At 37.7% G+C, this 20,326-nt stretch overlaps 1 pseudogene; it reads right to left on the reverse strand.

Moving 5' to 3' along the window:
• Positions 1 to 6,651: 6,651 nt before the first annotated feature.
• Positions 6,652 to 20,326, reverse strand: part of LOC149177032 (serine/threonine-protein kinase GRIK1 pseudogene) — a 35,957-nt pseudogene continuing 22,282 nt past the window's right edge.

Here is a 20,326-nt window from a genome sequence, read left to right on the forward strand (position 1 = left end):
ACGAATTCCTGCAACATCTTTCTCTTTCTTTCTCTGACTGAAATTCCAAATTCTTTGTTTTTCTTTTGGTTTCATTTACTTTAGCTTGCCCCACTATAGGATGTTGATTACAGCTATCCTGATCAATCTGCGTTGAAAGAGCACATTAGCAAGTGATTACATAGCTGTGATGAACTAATAACTTAGAATGATGAGAATAACTTCTTTCAAAACAAAGCTAAGGCCGAGTTTGTTACTGTTTTACGCCCATCATCTCCTGCCCTCTGATTCTTCTTTATAATTGCACATCAATAGCTCAAAGCATTCGACATTGCAAAAATGTTGATTCTTCTTTATAATTGCACGTCTTTTAAGGTTGTTATCCCATGATTATGGCTATCCAATTTGTCATTGCTTGGCTTAGTACGATTGAAACAAATGGAATAACAAAGGAACAGTGAAACTAAAGGTCTAATGAACAATGAATTTAAAGGTTTCATGATTATATTTTCTAAATTACTGATTAGAAAAGATTAGGAGTTGAGATCAATTTCAACTTTCAGTCTCGTAGTATTACTAATTAATTAGAATCTCGCTATATAAGTTGAACATATTATTATATCTAGTTATGTGATGTGGCAATACAATATGAGTTTTGTATTGTACAAGTGCATTGATTGGTGCGTTTTTTATTTGATTAAGGCATATAAGTTGAACAAATGTATAATAATTATGGTTAATTAAGCCGGTCTAATTTTAATTATAGTTAATGCATTGAGTTAGTCCTTAGCACTTTAGGGGTTTCACTATAGCGAATTTTTCAGGTTTAGAATTAATGAACAACAGTGACACGTTTTGACAATCATCATTATTCTTTTAAGCATGAGACACATCTTTGTGCCCAAAGACACGTCGATCGAAAAAGGAAAGAGCCTCGAAAAAAAAAGAAAAACCCTTGACCATTTCTAAACAAATATTGGAACCCCCAGAGAAATATTAGAATAGGCTATGATAATTGAATTCATGACTTTATATTTAGGTAATATGAAGATTGCAGCTATTGGGGCAATTCCCGGGTTATGCCAATTTCAAAAGCTAGAACCTGGTCGCAAGAGATATATATATATACATGGCTAATATGCTCGAGTCCTGGAAGCTAGCTCCACTCTAAGCAAGTAAGTACGGATCCGCAATTCAATAAAGTAAGCCAGGCCATTCATTCATGCTTGCTTCTTAATGCACCCTTCTTTATGAAAGCCTGAAAGAAGATAGTCAGCTCATTCATGCAAGCTATCCAGAATTAGAAAAAGCCAAAATTACGAGCTATTGGTCCTTTCCTCGCTGCTGCCTTACTTGCTCATTTTAGCTAGATGGGAGGGGAGGATGAGGATTGAACTGGTTGGAAGGCATAAGTAATGTGAGAAGGGTCCTTTCATATCTCTTTCTTCTGGTATGATGCACGACAATTACAACACTGCACAAGTCAATACTATCCATACGAAAATATTGGGCTCTCCCTTAGCATCTATCTCTCAGTGTTAACACAATCTCTACGATTTAACTTTTCATAGGATTTGTGATAATCTCTCAGAGTAGCCTTTGAAATTATAATAATCTCCGTGAAACTATCCAAGCTCATAATTTGGAGCAAAGTTTGTTCAATACATGTCTTTCATGCAACAGACCCCACATGTGGCACGATTCATGTGATAGCGGTAACTATTAAAAATGAATGCAATTAATTTAATTAAAATATTAATTTTTCATGCTACGTGTTGTAAGACTTTACATGCATAAAACTTTAATAGACTGTGGAGAATGCCAAGCGCCATCATACTGAAACTCTCGTTAGCTGGTCGGTGGCCTTCGCACTCTCGTTAGATGGTCGATGGGCTTCTGTGCGAGCCAGATCTGATGCAATGTCGACTTTGGGTGAAATCAATCTATTAAGCTGAGTTTTGCGGTAAGAATGACTTCCCTAACTGACTTGAGGCAGTTATGGGGCTTGCATGCAGGGCCTGGCCATATGATTGACTGGCTAATGAAAATGACGAGTCCATATATAGCAGCAGCCATCATCAAAGGGAGAATCTTATTACACTAGCTTGCTCCCTTGCTGGTTCAAAATCAGTTGGTTTACATGTAAGTTAAAAGAGAATGCATTCTTGCTAGCTAGCGGCTTAAACTCTGTTTTTAAGCTCTGTTTGATAGATTTAGGCTTCACTAGGTCGTTGGCCTCGTGAACCATTCTTACGTTCCCTTGGCTTAACGGGGCAAGGCACCAGCTGAGTATAGCTATCCAAGCATAGCTATCTCCTAAAATCTAACAAAAAATAGTGCTCAAAGAATGCAATGTTGACCTTGAAGACAAGCACCAGGAGGCCTTGAACTGGAGTTCGGAAGCATGGGTGAATGAACTGTAGTTCGGGAGCATGCTTCGATGCATCGACGAGAATTATCCTTGAATTGAACGTATGTAGACAAAAGTGTGGCAAGTTTTGCGATAGTTCTCTTTTTCATTTAACATGCTAAAAACAAAATCCAAGAACCAGAGGGAAAAAGAGAAAACAAGAGAAAATAGTCACATATCCAAGACCTGGAACTGTCAATTCCAGGACAAGCTGCAAGTCAATTCCAGCACAAGCCGCAAGACCTCTCAGATCATGTTCATGTATTCAAATACTTGCAGTACAAATTCTAATACATTCATGAGGTTGTTGGCCCTTTCACCTTCAAGGAACAAAGTACAAAGACATTAGCAAGCCCTATGAATTTCAAAGAACAAATTGCAAAGACATTAGCAAGTCTTAACAAGCTACGAATGAGGGGAGAAAGCATGAAGCCATGAGGCACCAATAACCAGAGCTAGGAATAAAGCCATCTACCGATAACCAGAGCTAGGAATAAAGCCATCAGACAAATCTACCGATAACCGTATATGACAAAGCCCTTGGACCTAACTGTAATTGTACAACCATATCAGTGCCCTCGTGGCTCCAAGGTACTATTTTCTTACAATATACAGATCTTGAAAGTCAAATTTTGGTACTTCACTAAGTTTTTACTTTAACATACATAGTTAGAATAAAAAAAATTAAGCTCACTATTTCACTAGTAGCAGTTTTATATTTCTTAAAAAGAAGTTATGATAATGTAAGTTCAATTGAGTCTGCCCGTGCCTGTCTTTGTGTCAATTTCCATCTATCCATTTATAATTGTTCTGTCTTTGAATCAATGAATTATATGTACAGGGAGAAGGAAAGAGGCATGAAAGAGGCAACCTTGTAATAGGACCATTGTAGCCAGAAAGGGAGCCCTTGAGGTATCTGAGATTTGCAAAAACAGAGTGTTGGAGGTACCTATGATTTGCAGAAATGATAAAAGTTCGGAGAGAGGGGAATAACTGCGTCTCCCCAACAGTGGAAATTGGTTCTAGCCGTGGGTAGTGTTCCTCTTGGCTAACTGCTACTACTGTCGAAGAATGAAAATGAGAGGGGAAAATACTCATAAAGCTTGATAGTTGCAGCCGGAAATGACAAACAGATATTTGGCTCCAGCAAAAGCGCCACATTACTACTTGATACACCACCTGTAGGATTGTCGAGACATATGGCAAAAGTGCCACATTACTGCTTGATACACCACCTGTAGGATTGTCGATACATATGGCATCTGCTGCATATGACACCCATGTTAGAAAAAACTTTGCATATAAAAAATATTTGCATACCACAAAACTTTGCCCCAAGTGGACTTTGGATAAAATGAAGGCACGAAAAAATCACTGCTGCCCGAACTTTGGATATAAAATGAAGTGCAACATAATTTTTTTTGAATATAAACAAACTTTGTAATTAAAATGCAGGGTGCCAGAAAACTTTGTATATAAAAAAGTTACCACAATATTTCTATATCGGGCCATGTGAAGGCCATAATAAGAGGTAGAATATTTTTCAAACAAAAACTTTGGTTAAAATTTCAGTGAATGACATTGTCAGCGTTAAATTTTGATTAAAATACGTATAGGCGGACAAAAAAAATTGAACAAAAGATAAATTAATAAATGCAGGATCAACGATCAATCGATCCTATAGTCCTACTAAAGACCGGGACTAATAAACCATTTTAAAAATTACTTGAGCCTTTTTAAAAGCAATACCAACGCACAGAAAAAATTACATGAAGTCTTTCTAACACATGCACATTTGTTTATTATATACCATGATGCCTCTTAGAATTGAATTTTCACATGAATTTGCGGTTACGGATTTCTGTAAATACCATTTTCGTTTCTTAGAAAAATTTTCAACGCATTTACGTCTTCGTGTGTTGACTGGGCATCACACTTGCCCTTGTACGTTTGAATTTTGATCCCGTCGGACCTTCTTTTAAAAGCACCCCGTCAAAAATTTTGCTCCCTTTAAAAATTCGTGATGTGCACAGCGCCGATGGATTTTTCTGCGCATATGATTGCAGCCCTTCAACGCACGGGTTGCGGAAATTTTAAGAATTCATAAGTTTGCAACTTTGTGCGTAATTTCTTCTGGGATGAACTACAGATAAGATGCATTGAGTCTTTTTTTACAGGTGCACAAGTTCATTTTCCTCCTTGGCCTTATGACCTTTGTTTTTTCTTTGCGAGTCCAAAAAAATTTCAAGCATTGTTCTCTTTGGAGTCTAATGTAATATGGTGTTTTGGTACCATGACAAAAAATGAAAATTGTGGAGTAGAGGATTGCTCTTCTTGGTATTACGAATCAGTTAAATAAGATTACATTGGAAACATTAGTAATAAATGACTTGAGTGAAACTTGACTAAATTGGACTAACTAAAACTGAACTAAGACACTTGGAGGGACTGTTTTGACACATAGCAGGTGATTGGAATTAGATTCTCCAACACTTAGATGTGGCTATCCAAAGCAGGAATTCCATGATAGAAACAAGGGAGAATGTTAATTATAACATTAACTCAAATGAGAAAATATGCACGATGATGAAAGTAGTCAATGTTGGCAACACCACTACTTTTTCCAACGTTACTCTTGTTCTTGCTTGTGGCAGTGTGTTGACTTTTGGAAATTTAACACTAGAAAATCCATACAAATCATATATTTACAATTAGTAGCAAGATTATATCCACCGGAAAGGTTTAACTACCATTAATAAAGTATAAGTGGAGACCTTGCAAGATACTTAGCACTGATAGCACAAATACACATGAAATGAAATAGAGACTTTGGCTTTGTGGTTCCCATTAGCCTCACCCAAAGCGAAGATCTACATAAGTTAACAAATTTATTTCAACACCTCCACCGAATCTGACAATGATATTCCACAGAGAAAATTGTGGGACCCACAATAGACATTGTTTATTCAACAATTAAAGTATGTTCCCACCATCATATCTAGACCAGTAACACAGCAATCACATAGAAATGAACACCTAACTCAAACTCACGCTCCCACTCAAAATTATTTTATAGATTGGTTGATGATAAAATATAAAAAAATGGGAATGGGGTGAGTTGACTTACTTGTCTGGTGTACTTCTGGTTACTTTAACCTCACTTGTCATTAGTGTGGACATGAATACAAGGAAACTTTCTGCCAATTGATAGAAATGTCACTTATTGGATCCCCTATCTCTTCTGTCAACTGCTCTACATTTCTCCGAAACACTGCTCCATGTGTGGGAACACCTTTGGAATTGGCTGCTTGTGCGATAAAAGTCTAGTAGGTGTAATTCACAGCGACACTTAGCTTCGTCATCAAATTTGTTTATTTTGGATTACAAAGATTTGGACTACAACACTCCTCAAACGAGCTTTTGTCTGTATTTTTGAAATATTTTCATATTTGGTTCTTTATTTCGACCACCCATCAAAAATCTACTCAAGTGTCTCCAAATTTGGTCCAATTCTTATCTGCTACATTTGACACCAGATTGGCCACACATATCTCTAAATATTTTGATTGGTTGGGATAATTTTTGGTGGTTTATTGTTTTTCTTATAATCCAACTCCATAAAGAAGCATTTTTTTTTATTATGACTTGAACAATGTCAATATAAACACTGAACTTGCTTGTTACAACCTTACCAATACATAATCTGCAACTGAGACACCAAGATTTTGAAGAATTCCCTTAAAGCCAATGAAGTGCTTAAACATTAGCCACCATATCATGTGATTCATGATTATTATTTGCATGATTAGAACTGTCAAATAATATTCCTTTGAGGTCCCAATTGCATTAGAAGGAAGTCCAACTAAAGCATGGCACTAAATATCTAAATTCATACAGGAGGATATAATGTACAAGGATCATAGAACAAATCAATATAAATACAATGAGCAAAGGAACCCCCTCTTTTGAAGAACCTCAACGTATCTTCCATGATGGAGCAACCATGAAATATGTAAAAATAAAAACCATAACCATCCCTATTAAACTGATTCTGAAAATACTTTAGAGGTAGCTACAATTTTCTCATGATGATCAGAATGATATCTAAAGCTACCCTATTCACATTTCCTCAAAACCTACACAGTTAACGTGTAATGCTTCATAACCCATGGATGTCTTGCAACAACCTCTATGCTCACCCTTTTCTTTGGATCCTTGCAAAGAAGGTCTCCAGGTAAGTTTTCAAGTGTTTGACTCAAATCCTATGGAAGGACGAGTAGATCATGAAAAATCTTGTCATATGTGCCTTGCAAGGAGTCACCAATGAAGGGATAAAATCCAAACACCATGCAGTATAGTGTCACACCTAATGCCCACACATCAACAATTTTAGCATGACATGTGAAGCCTAAGAAACATTCTCGTGCAGTAAAAACAGGAGTACTAGGAGACATTCGAAGCTCATCATTATTGCCCTCAAACATCCTATCGACACTGAAGTCATAAATCTGAACCGTTCCATCGCTCCCAACCAAAAGGTTTTTTGGTTTGATATATCCATGAAAAATATTATGAGCATCTAGATACAGGAGACCTGCAAGAACATCTCAAAAGTATTTTCTAGCGGTATCTTCCCTAATTCCTCTAGCTAGTCCAAAACCTTGAAAAGTCCCCCTTCGTTTAACATATTTTAAGACCATGTAAAATTGACTAGTATCCAGATCATCAATCACCTCAATTAAATTGATAATATTAGGGTGGTCCAACTTTTTCATGATTGAAACCTCTCTTAGTAAATCTATGAGAGTAGTTTCTGATGATGCCACAAGCACTTTGGGAAGACGTTACTTGTGAAAAACCTTGAGGGCATAAAACATCCCATCTTTTATATTTCGGTGAAGTAGAACTTTGTCATAGTTACCAGTTCCTAACTTATGCTCTCGAATGTATTGATTGATAATTGTGTTTCCATTCATGTCCTCTAATCTAAGAATATGGTGGGTCTCATTAACGAGAATATTTTGGAATAAAATCCATAGAAATCCACACCAGATGGTTTAGAAGTCTCCCTACTTTTGTAAAAAATGACAGGGAATTTGTGGCCATATTGATATTAGGCTTTCTTCGTAGTCTTAGATTCTTCCTATGTGCACCTAAGTAAATGTTCCTCAAATCGATTATTGCCATAAAATGCAAGGGGGTCAGGTTATGGGTCCTCTTGCTTCTTCTTTCTCATGAATCCAAAATAGTTAAAACACCAACACTTTGCTTCTTCCAACCAGAGAAGCACTCATAGATTTTGATAATCATCTAAGCATGCTCGACAGAAAATAAAAGTGTAACACTAGAAGATTGTGCACCTAAAATATATCATGAAAGTGGGTAGCTCCTCGCATTTTAAGTTCAACTCCATAACGAAGTTGTGGATGAAGAATGTAGATGATACAATGATACCAGGGAAAATGGATGGTTTGGCAAGCATTACGACAACACAAAAAGTGAAACTAGTTTAGCATTAATTTCAAAGATAGCGTTGATGCCATACATTGGGCTTTAGGGTCCAGGTGGTTGCGGCAGGCTGATGTCACCGCCCGAAAACTCGAAAACCCAAAGTTAAACTGTGTAAAAAATGTTTTTTTGATTTGATTTGGTACGGATCAAATTAATAGTAAAATATGGTCACTATATATAACTACTAACACAACGATATAATAATAATAATTACTATGTTAACAATTCATCCCTGGACATGGTTGTTGAAAACAAGAAACGGTACTTACCAACAATTGATTGTATTGTTTCTTCTAATAAAATGATTGAACAAGTTAACGATATCAATGATCCTTCATGTGGCATCAATTCCATTTTCATCCCTACTCCTCTAACCTCTCGTGCCACCATGAATATTAACAATACCACCCATTCTTCAAACAAAAAGGTTATTAACTCATAATATATGGAAATGTTTGAAAAGAAAACCATCCATACTTACCCCTTGAAACCAAAAATATGAAAGAGGTATGTTGATGACAAGAATGTGAAATGGCCCCATGATAGATTAGAATTTGATAAGTTTCTGAGACATCTTAATGGAATTTCTAATGACATCAAATTGACCATGGAACTTGAGAGTAATAATACCATTCCTTTTTTGGATGTTTTACTCACCAGGAAAGAAGATGGAAGCATCGGGCATCAAGTATACAACAATAGATACATATTGACAACTCCCATACATTTTTGGTACCATTGGATAAATTGCTAAGGTCCTTAAAAGAAATGGTAATATTACAACATTCAAACCTCTTGAGACCATCCGAAACAAAATGAGATTTTTTAAAGACAAGGTTCACTAATTCCAATTCAAGGAGGTTTACAGGATTAACTACTCCCGTGGAATATGCTACATTAGAGAGACAGGTCATTCATTTAAAATTAGACTCAAAGAACATGGAGTAGACATAAAGAAAGAAAGAATCCACTCATCTTCCCTTGCAGAACATTCATCCAAAGCTAAGCACCACTCGTGCCTTGAAGACAATGAAATCATCATTAAAGAGGATCATTATTTCAAACACAAGTTTAGATAAGCATAGGAAATCATCAAACATCCCAACAATCTTAACATGGATGGAGGTGCTAAGGTCAGTATTTGTTGGATTCCTTTAATCTCTCACTTCTAACTCTTCCTTCTCCTTTCTTCTTTTCCCTTTTCATTCCTCTTAATATTTTTTTCTTTTCTCACCTCCCTTTTCTTTTTCCTCCCGTCCTTCTTCCTCTTCTTGATTTTTCTTTATTTCTCCTTTCCCATTCCCTTATACTTTCTTGTCATTCCCTAGTTATTTTTAAAATCCTTTTCCTTTCCTTTCTTTTTTCCTTTATTCCTTTCATTACTCCTTTTTCTTATTTTCTTTTCTTATTATTTTTCTCTGGTTAGTTTTAAAATTCTTTTCCTTTATTCCTTTCATTACTCCTTTTTCTTATTTTCTTTCCTTATTATTTTTCTTTCATTTCTTTTCTTTGGCTTGTCTCTTTAGTTTTCCCTTGTATAATTCTTTTTGTTTTTCTATGGTTCTTTACATTTCCTTTATTGTTATTATATCCTTTATTTTTATTATTTTTTGATATTATTTTATTTTAACTTATCTTATTATGTATTCTTTTATCTTATTATTATTTATTTATTACATTTATGTTATGTCAGCCTACTTTTTCTTCGCTCTCTTCTTTTCTCTTTTGTATTTATTTACTAGTCTTCCTTTTTCTTCTCTCAACAACTTGTCTTGATGAGGAGTCTTATTTGTGACTCGAAACGTCAATCTAAAATGACAACTGTGGATTTATCTATGAAATACAATTCTTTAAAACTTGAATAAGTATCAAAGTTTTACCTTGTAAAATTCTTTAAGCATTCTATTGAAGTCTCTCCCTCCCATTTGCCTTCTTTAATTGCTAACTTTAAAGCTTCTTTCCACACATTGCTTGAAAAAGGTGAACTAATAAATGACCGACAATTCATCATTCATTATTACTTTTAAGCAATGAACTAATAAATGGTTAGTAACATGTTCATTATTTTCCAAAAATGCACCTAATTGGACCCTAGAGATCTTTTTTCTATCATTTATTCCATGTACATATTATAATAAAGATAACTAGTTAGAAGAAAATTCTAATTTATAGGGAACGTTTCATTGTTAAAATGATCTTAGATCACCATGCTCTATCTCCCACAAATTCCTCTTTTATGCTTATGTTGTAGCGGCTGCAACCACCCTCCAAAATTTTGGCTCGCATGCAAATTTCAAAGCATACCTTGGATACCGCGATCGATCATTCCTTGGTCACTTGTTGGTAAGCTGATGATCTCTAGCTCCCCTCCTTGATCTTAAGAGTTGTCCATGTTCTCATCTTTATGCAGCATGTGTCATCTTTGGGAATAATGATTGTTGTTTGTCATGCAAAGGGGATGTTTTTTTGCTTCAAGGGAAAGCATGCACGGATGAGTTGTTATCATCACATAGACCTGTTTCACACTCACTTCACACACTCTTGTCACAAAAATTGTTTCATCAAGAAGAGTATGTTTTATACATTATGGATGGTCTACGTTGTATCACTAAGTTTTCGTGTGTGATCATAGTCGAGTCTTATCATTGTTTACATTTGTGTCACTGATCTCACACTTAGCCATTTCCCGAGCAACCTAGCCTCATCCAGCTTCCCAGAATTGTGCACTTTTCTTCTACAACCCTCAAGTTTTCTCCCTTGCCTACTAGAAATGCACAGTGCGCAGAGATCGCAGTCTCCCTTGGCATCCAAAACTGTGCAGTGGTTTCCTCCAGTGTGCTTGCCCCAACAGAAAACCATTGTCTCCAGAAACTGCGGAGTATTGTACCTCAGCTTCTCAGTCTGCTTTTCAACATGAAAATATGTAGAGTCCTCTCAGAACCCATCCCGCAGCAGTACCTTGCATCAAGAAACTACAAAGTATTGCCCCTCAGCCTGGACTGCACTCAGAAACTGCGTAGAGGTTTCCTCGTAGGACCCCATCCGACAACAATGTCTTGTGCCTTAAAACTACGCAGTGTTGTCCACACTGCCCTATTTGTCTTGCATTCAGAAACTATGTAGATGGGCCTCTTAAGGCCTCATCCCAGCAGTAGTCACTGCCCATTGAAAATGCATGATCTATCTCTTAGTGACTACAACAAAAGGTGACATGCTAAGATCAGTCCCAAGGAGTTGAGGAGAAGGACCCAGAGACTAAGTGATGGCAAAAGATCAGGACCGCATGCAAACTGTGTCAGATGCATGATCATCCCAAGGGTAAGTATGGTAAGTAAAGAAAACCTTTCGAAGTACATCTCTAAGTTGAGTTTGCACGATTTCTTGTCATTGTCATATCATCATGTCTTCAGTAAGATGCATGTGTACAAACACAAAAGTCATTTCATGTGTTTCCTCTACATGTCTTGCTTCCTTTTCACCTGTTTGACCAACTGTCATCTTCGGCGTGTTGATTGCTATGTCATGCTTGTGACCTTGTTCTGGTGATATCGAAAGTTTGTCTTTGTGTGCATGAGTTGTTTTGACTATGTAAACATTTGTCCTTAATGGCCTTTTATTGTTGCCCAGAATTGTGCAGAGCTTGAGGCTCTCCTCCAGGTAGTTTGCACTACACAATTCCAGAATCATTAGTGGAATTTTGAGGTCTAAAATGGGCCTCCTAAAAAAGGTGTACAACCAAAATAAATTTTATGAGAACCAATAGGATTCAAGATGATGATGTAAATCATGGGGGATGATTCACCATTTTTGGAGCAAAAGTAAAAAGATTAAAAAATAATAAAATAATAAAACTACTTTTTCAACTTGTATTTTCAACTTATCTCCCTAAGGTTTTACTCAAATTTCTAGCAGGAGTACGCATAGGATGAAAAATTTAATTCCATATCCAAAGAGTACCCATGTTACACACTTTCAATGGACCCTGCTATATGAAAAATCAGAAATACATGAAAAATCTTGATTATAATCATGTTTTTCATGTATTTCTCATTTTTCGTGTAGCAGGGTCCATTGAGAGTATGAAACATGGGTACTCCTTCTATGAGAAATCAAATTTTGCATCCAATGCATGTTTCCGCTTGAAATTTGAGTAAACCCTTAGGGAGATAAGTTGTAAATACGAGTTGAAAAAATAGTTCTTTTCTTTTATCCCTCTAAAATTTGATGATGTAATATAATCTTATTTTATTATTTCCACTATTGTTTTATAATTTCCTTAGGATACCCATTTTAGAAGTTGCCCAAGAAGCCATTTCAGTCTACGCTTCTTGCAAGCCTAACCATTAAGCCTCCCGCTGGTCAACCGGAAAATTTGACTTGAGCTGTGACCCAGGGCTGCACTCATCTCCAAAACTACGCAGTAGCTGTCCAGCCTGCTTACCTATATTGCTTGCAGAAATTGTGCAGAGATGAGGGGCATGCCCCTGCTACCTATCACTGCATTTTCCCAGGCAATTGCATAGTTCTGCTAGGTAGTTCCCCGTTGGCCTGCTCTCCACTCCTCCTGAAAAAATACGCATTTTTCATTGACAGTGCACCTGCTACCTGACACTCCGCTCAACTTGGAAACTATGCAGTCATGTCTTACTTGACTGCCTCCCAGAACTGTGCAATTTTCACCAACAAGCTCCCGCAACCCGACCCTGGAATCCTCCAGGAAACTGCACAATTTTCACTACTAGTGCTCCCGCATCCTGATCCTGACCTCCTCTAGAAAACTGCGCAGTTTTCACTACCAGTGACCCCTGTTGTTCACACTGCCTTCTCGAAAAAATTGCACAATTCTTCCTCCCAGCTAAGCCATCTCTCGCAAATGTCACTATTGTCCTGGACTACTCAACCCAGTCTCCTTAGTGACCTATGCACAGTTTTTCCCGGCAATGTCTCGGAGCCTCGCATCCCAGCCTGACATGTGCTTTGCGCTACTTCAGAGCCTTGTCCTCTCTCCCGGTCACCTGAACCCAGAAACGAAAGAAAATGCATCATGGTAGACTACGGGATTTATGGATTTGATGTTGTCTCATCATGGGTGACTGAAAAAATAGGTACATGGATGAGACATGGTGCGACGACAAATGGGATGAACAAGGAGTGCATGCTAGAAGTTTTTCTCGCTATTGGACGAACACATGAAACATATTGTTTGGTAAATTTAGTGTTGTCTAAATTGCTATCATTAATTGTCAACCCGGGGCTCGTAAGCTGATGAAGTGAAGTGTACAGTATATACTTAAGCAGCCTTTCCTAGTTCTTTTTGTCGTTTTTGGATGATGTTTGTGGTTGATTTAACTTCTTAAGATGGAGTGATGGATTTATAAACAAATGAGTGCGTGTGTGTGCATATGGTGGTTTCTAAATGCTTCTAGAACTTTTTAAAGAGAAAGCTTGAAAAGTGACTTGCAATGGAATTGAAACTTCAAATGAAAGCAAAGCATTAAACAAAGTGACTAATGGCACTAGTCCACTATCTATGCTGCTGATAAGAACAAAAATAGCATCTATGTTAACTCAATGGAAAGTGAAAAACACTACTTTAACTGCAAAACTTAAATGACAAATCATAACACTTCATTCTTCCTTCACATTCTGCCTCTAGCTGAAATTGTTCATGTGAAAAATAGTTAAGAAGGAATCAGTAATATGAGTCCAAAAGCTAATCAAACCAAGCTGCCACTCAATGATATTTTGGTCCAATAAAGGTTAGTCAATTATGATGAGAAGACCATCAAAAGGTTAGTAAGCAACTTGTCAAAAACTTGATAAAGTAAACTAGCAATGAAACTAAGTAAGCAAGGTAAAAATCAGCAGCTAAGACAAGACAACTTCAAATACCATCAGTGATAAAAAGAAATAAAAACACACTATCCTGGGCTCCTAACACACCTGCATAAACAAACTGATCAGTTCTGAAAAGTGCTGGAAATGTAAAGGCATGAAATCAAACTGTACATTATTATACATGTTCAAAGAAATGAAAAACTGCAGAAATCAAACTATACATTATTGTACATGTGAAAATGAAAACAAAGAAGGGCAGGAAAATAAAGTTAAATGCTACTGTACATAGGTTGTGGCAGATGGGGGCCCTCCATCCACTCAACCAACTAAAGATCAGCTACGTAGAGATGAACAGGAACAGTCTTCTTATATTAAATCAGCATGTCAAAATACAGTGAAAAAGTGCTGTAAAAACAGTCTTTAAAACAGAGTTTGATAACCAAAGTAATTACAGCAATTATAATACTAAAAAGCTAATCTCTAAGCGTTGGCAAACGCTTTATTTATAGGCACAGGGACAAACTGTCCTCTGCGTAAACTAAGCAACTACAGTCTTGACTAATTAACTACGCAGCAACACGCAGGCAACTCCGTGCACGTTTGGAGGAAACGGTCATCATGGGGAGTAAATCTATGGTTAGATCCTGTCCCTTGCTATCTTCGTGGCGTGGAGGAAGTGCCAGCTGTGGTTCCGTGTTTCATTTGCTCACGCAAAGCCGTGCCATCGTCTGGAACTTAACTGTTTGACCGTGGGTACACCTGCGTTGACCGGGGGCATACGTGATTGATTTGGCCCAACTAATAGCATACGAACCATGTATACATCCATACCAACGTGCCCATGTGGCCCGTTCCTTGAGAAGACACATGGAGTATAGCAAACAACAAAAAGGCTGCGGAATCTCTGAATAGCTGCGGAATTGCTGAATAGCTGCGGAATTGCAGAACAACTGCGGAATTGTTGTACATGTACCAAAATTCTAAGCCAACAGTCAATCATTAGCACAGTCAACAAATCATGTTAAAAAGACATATAATGCAATGAATTGAACAAGTTGATGGAGGAAATGATGTCAGAAGAGAGAAGTAAATAGGGAAAAGCTGTTGGGAGGATAGGTAAATGAGTGCAAGGTTGAGGCTCAACATACCCCCACTGCGAGGGTGTTGCATGTCCTCATGCAACCAAAACTTTGTCATAATCTTTCAGTCCACATGTTCAGATGCCTCTGCCAAGACATCCAACCTTCTCCTTTTCCTCCCTGTTGTCAAATTTGTTCTTGGTTTCCTAACCAAGCACCTGAATTTCAAGTTAACCAAGGCTCTGCTTAATTTCTTGCATTTCCTCCTCAATTTCCTGTTCTTTTTTTGCCAAAGACCCAAATGAAGCATTGTGTTGTCGTGGACCATTTTGTCCACGTTGCTCTTTTGTTTCAATGCTTCGTTTTCCTGTTTGATATGGCGATTGAGGACTTCTAGCTCAAATATTTCTTGCTTCAGAGATTGAACCTGCTGTTCAAGGGGCAAGACAGTACTAGGACCAGCAATAGATCGTTCTAATGTTTCCAAATAATCATATGCCTCCTGCTGGACAGGGTCAATGTCAGGTATTTGTCTTGGCTTAAATTCAAATCCTTGAAAACTGCTTTCTCTCTCTTGCTGGAAAGGACTTTCCTCTCTTGGAGGACTTAGCTCAATATCTAGCTGAATTGGAGTCTTCTCAGGTGTGCCCAAATCAATGAAATGGGACTGTTTCTCTTTAGTCACACTCTTCTTCCCTATAAGTCTACTGCTTCTTCTTACTTGCAGGCTAGTACTCTTTGGCTTTTGCTGTTTTTGCTTTTGTTTCTTTTTGAAGATGGCAGTTTCATGAAGCTGAGCAAGCCTATGAGCTAATGTTTGGGTATCTTCTTCACTTGAGGGCTCAGGTGAAGGGTATGACTCTTGCAAAATGGCTTTCCCTTTATCCCTCTTTTGTCTTTTTGTTCTGCTCCCCTTTTTCTTTCCCTTTTGAACAGTTTCTTGAACAGTTTCTTGGGCAATTTCTTGAAGAGTTTCTGCAACAATTTCTTGGGCAGTTTTTTCAACTTCTACAGCAGTGTCTTGGGCAGCAGTCTTTTCTATAGCAATTTCTGGAGCAGTTTCTTCTACAACATTTTCTTGGGTAACCATTTCTTTCCCTTTTCTCCTACTTCTTTTTGGTACCCTAGGAGAGCTACTAGAGGCTTCAGCTGCCTCTTGAAAATGGTTTCTAACAAGGAACTTCTCCCATGTATCCTTTCTAATTTTTAACTGCTCCTCAATCAAGATTTTAATGAGTCCATGGTGATATAAGTGGGGCTCAATGTTTCCCACGTGTTTCTGAACAGTGGCACTCATTTTTCTTAAACTAGCTAGCAAGAAATAAGGGAGATTGATGGTATGTTCACCCATAAAATGCATCATAATCTTTGTATGATAAACATACATTACACCAAATCTGCCTTCACATGTAAAAAATTTCTGAACTAGCAAAAGTAAGGCAGTCCATTCCTTTTTAATGACACTTACAGGTATTCCTTTGGTGAAGATAGTGGTATCCATACCTGGATTTTTCAACATGTTCTTCCACTCTTGGCCTTCAACAGTTCGATTTTTGAACCAACGTTCCCCAGTACGAGGCAAAGCAGTTGCTTGAGCCAAGCTGCTCTCTGTGACAGTGAATTGTAGGTCTCCAATCTCCACAGTATTTGTTTTTCCATCAAACGACCGAGCAAAGGCCTTGGTAACTTCTTTGTGATATCCTTTGAACTTCTGAATAAATTTTAACCACTTGGCCTTCTGCAGGGCATTCTTCGTTTGTGGGTAACCGTCTAGAAACTTAGAACCTTCCGGCTCTGCTCTTAATAACTTGCCCATTTCGGTTACCAGCTCTCTTGCTGCTCTGACAGCACTGTTTGAATACTAGAGAGAGAGCTATACGGGAAAACAGTGCTCAGCAGTGGGTATTACGGCTACAACAGAATGGCCGTGATGCAATTACAAGACTGGTGGTCAGGGTTTTGAGTGGAGAGGTGAGGAAAATAGAACAGAGTATGTTTACGGTGAAACAGAGTAGTGAATGAAACCGAGAGTGAAAATGGTGGAATGAGGGAGTGAACAGCAATAGAAATGGGGTTATGCATGCGTAGAAGGGTGTTAAAGGAGGAAACGGCCGAATCCCATGGACGTCGGGTGGTTGTGTACACCTGGCTGCGGAATGATCAATTGGAGAGCCGTGGTACAACAGTACACGTCACTCTGGTACGAAGAATTAATGCGAGAGAGCAGGCCGTATTAAGTTCAAATCAACAGCAATTAGGGAACCGTTAGGAAGGTGGTGAGGTGGATTACGCAGCATAATGGATGAGGAGTGGACGGGGATCTCGTCAATCATTACATTAAGTGCCTCATACCATAATCCGAAAACCATACATAAATGATATAACTGTTAGTTAGAAATTTAGAACATACCTTCGTGTATTTGCATTTTGATCCCTTTGCTAATTATGATGCTAACCTTTGATTGATTGCTGCCTTTGTATATGCCATGTGTCCTTGCTCTTTAATGATGCTGGTGCTTTTGACTGCAGATTTTTCTTTTTAAAACAGAGTTTGTTTTTGTTGCAGGAACAAAGTGTATTAGCTGCGGAATCTTGATATCAGCTGCGGAATTGGCTCCTAGTTGTGGAAATTGCAGCAACACTTTTCTGCCTGCACAAAGAGGATTAAAACAACTTGACTGAATGGAATAGTCCTGAGAGGGACTTTATTTGGTGAAAATGAGATGGAATGAATGGACTGGAAGAAAATGAAGTGGAATGAAAATGATGAGATGGATGAGATGGACAGAGAAAGAGAGAGATTTTTTTTTGGAAAATATAAAGTGTCAGGTGACCCTGATTTTCACTTCATATTTTCTGCATAAGACCGCCAATCCAAGATTGGTTTTCAGGCTTATACAAGAGATTTTTTTTTTCTGTTTTTTTTTTTTTTTTCTTTTTTTTTTTTTTCAACTGAAAGAAACAAAGGTTAGGCTGATGGAGGAGAAGAATTCTTCTCCACTAGCCTCATTGCAGAATCTTCTTGGAACATTTTAACAAATTCCTCCCTTGAGAGTGGCTTGTGGTAGACTTTCAATCTATGGCCATTCACAATGAGAGGAGTCTGAAGCTCGTCAATGGTCTTCACTCGAACTGCTCCATTGTTAAAGACTTCATCAATCTCATATGGCCCAAGCCAATGAGTTTGAAATTTTCCTTTGAAGTCCTTAAACTTGGAATCAAACAATAGTGCCCAATCTCCCTTCTGAAACTTTCTTTCTTTGATGTGTCGATCATGCCACTTAGTTCTTTGGTGCTGAACTAGATCGGTCCTTAGAATTGCATCTTGTCTTATTTCATCTAGCTCATTTAACTGGTCCATTCTGTGCTTTTGGGCTTCTGATAGGCTCATCCCCAATTGAACTGCCATCTTGAAGGTCTTGATTTGGAACTCAATGGGGAGCAGGACTTCTTTCCCATAAACAAGTTCATAGGGAGAATGTCCTGTTGTGTTCCTCCATGTAGTTCTATACTCCATGTAGTTCTATAGGCCCATAAGGCTTCAGGAAGCCTTTCTGCCCAATCTCTTCTATGAAGATGAACAGTCTTGGTGATGATGCTTTCAAGAACCTTATTTGTAGATTCCACTTGACCATTTGCTTGCGGATGGTATGGAGTAGATGTTCTGTGCTTGATTTTGTATTCCTCCATCAGCTTCTCCATCAATTTAGATGTAAATTGACTTCCCTGATCTGTCACAATTTCTCTTGGGACACCAAAACGAGTAAAAATATCCTCAAAAAGAAATTGAACAACTGAATTTTCAGTGGCAGAAGGCAATGCCTTGGCTTCTACCCACTTAGTAACATAATCAGTGCAAACCAATATATACTTCTTTTGCTTAGATGGTGGATTAATAGGTCCAACGAAATCTAGAGCCCATTTCTCAAAGGGTTCGATGCATACCTGTGGCTGTAGTGGCATTTCATTTGAAGGAGTTGGTCTCCCAACTCTTTGGCAGCTGTCACACCTTCTAACATATTGCTTTGCATCTTTAAAGAGAGAAGGCCAATAATATCCTAAAGAAAGGATTTTATAGGCCGTCCTCTTGTCAGCAAAGTGTCCGCCGCACGGTTCATCATGACATGCCTTAAGGATGTCAGGCATTTCATCTTCCCGAACACATCTTCTGATCATACAATCTGGCCCTGTTTTGAACAATTCATTAGAAATCCAAGAATAATGTGAACTCTCCTGAATGATTTTCCTTTTCTCATTAGGAAATAAGTGTGGAGGTAGCTTCCCTGTAACTAGATAATTAGCAATATCTGCATACCAAGGAGTCTTGGTAGTTACTGCAAACAAGTATTCATCTGGAAACTTATCCTCTACAGGAGAATCTTCGTTAGTGTTTTGGATTCTAGACAAGAAATCAGCTACTGTGTTTTGTTTCCCTGGTCTATCTAACACAGTAATGTTGAATTCTTGTAAAAGTAAAAGCCATCTTGTAACTCTGCCATTAGTAACAGGTTTGTTCATGAGATATCTAATTGCAGAGTGATCAGTATGGACAAAAGTTTCATAGCCGGTTATGTAATGTCTAAACTTGTTGATTGCATGAACAACGGCTAAGAATTCTTTTTCAGTCACAGTGTAATTTAACTCAGTGGGAGTCAAATTTTTACTGGTGTAATAAATGGCATAAGGGACCAAATCCTTTTGTCCCAAGACAGCTCCTAGAGCTGTATCTGAAGCATCAGTAGAAATGTGGAAAGGGAGTTTCCAATTTGGCCCTCTCAAAATGGGTGCTTCAGATATTCTAGTCTTTAAAGTTTCAAATGCAGACTGACATTCAGGATTCCATTTGAATTCACAGTCTTTGGTAAGTAATTTGAAAAGAGGAGATGCTATCTTAGTGAAGTTTTCAATAAATCTTCTATAATACCCAGTAAACCCAAGAAAACTTCTAACATCTTTCTGGCAATTTGGAACAGGTAACTTGGAGATAACTTCAACTTTGGATCTATCAACTTTAATTCCATCTCCTGAAATATGATGTCCCAAAACAATCCCTTCAGTAAACATCATAAAACACTTTTCATGACTTAATGAAAGATTTGTTTCTTTACATCTAATTAGGAATTTTTCCAAATTTTCTAATGCTTCTTCAAATGTGTTACCATAAACTGTGAAATCATCCATGTAGACCTCTACACAATCATGAATTAGATCTGAAAAGATTCCTAGTACAACCCTTTGAAAGGTAGCGGGTGCATTGCATAATCCAAAAGGAAGTACTCGGTAAGCAAAAGTTCCCCAAGGACAAGTAAATGTGGTTTTGTCCTGATCTTCAGGTGCTACCTGAATTTGATTGTAACCACTAAAACCATCCAAAAATGAGAAAAACTTTTTACCTGCTAAAGTATCTAATACTTGATCAATAAAAGGCAAAGGAAAGTGATCCTTCAAGGTTGCTTTGTTCAATTCTCTGTAATCAATGCAAACCCTCCATTTACCATTCTTTTTGGGT

The sequence above is a fragment of the Pinus tabuliformis genome, chromosome 4_1 (genome assembly GCF_031772625.1).
Source record: "Pinus tabuliformis cultivar Carrire ecotype Pingquan chromosome 4_1, CPIR1, whole genome shotgun sequence".
NCBI classification, from domain to species: domain Eukaryota; kingdom Viridiplantae; phylum Streptophyta; class Pinopsida; order Pinales; family Pinaceae; genus Pinus; species Pinus tabuliformis.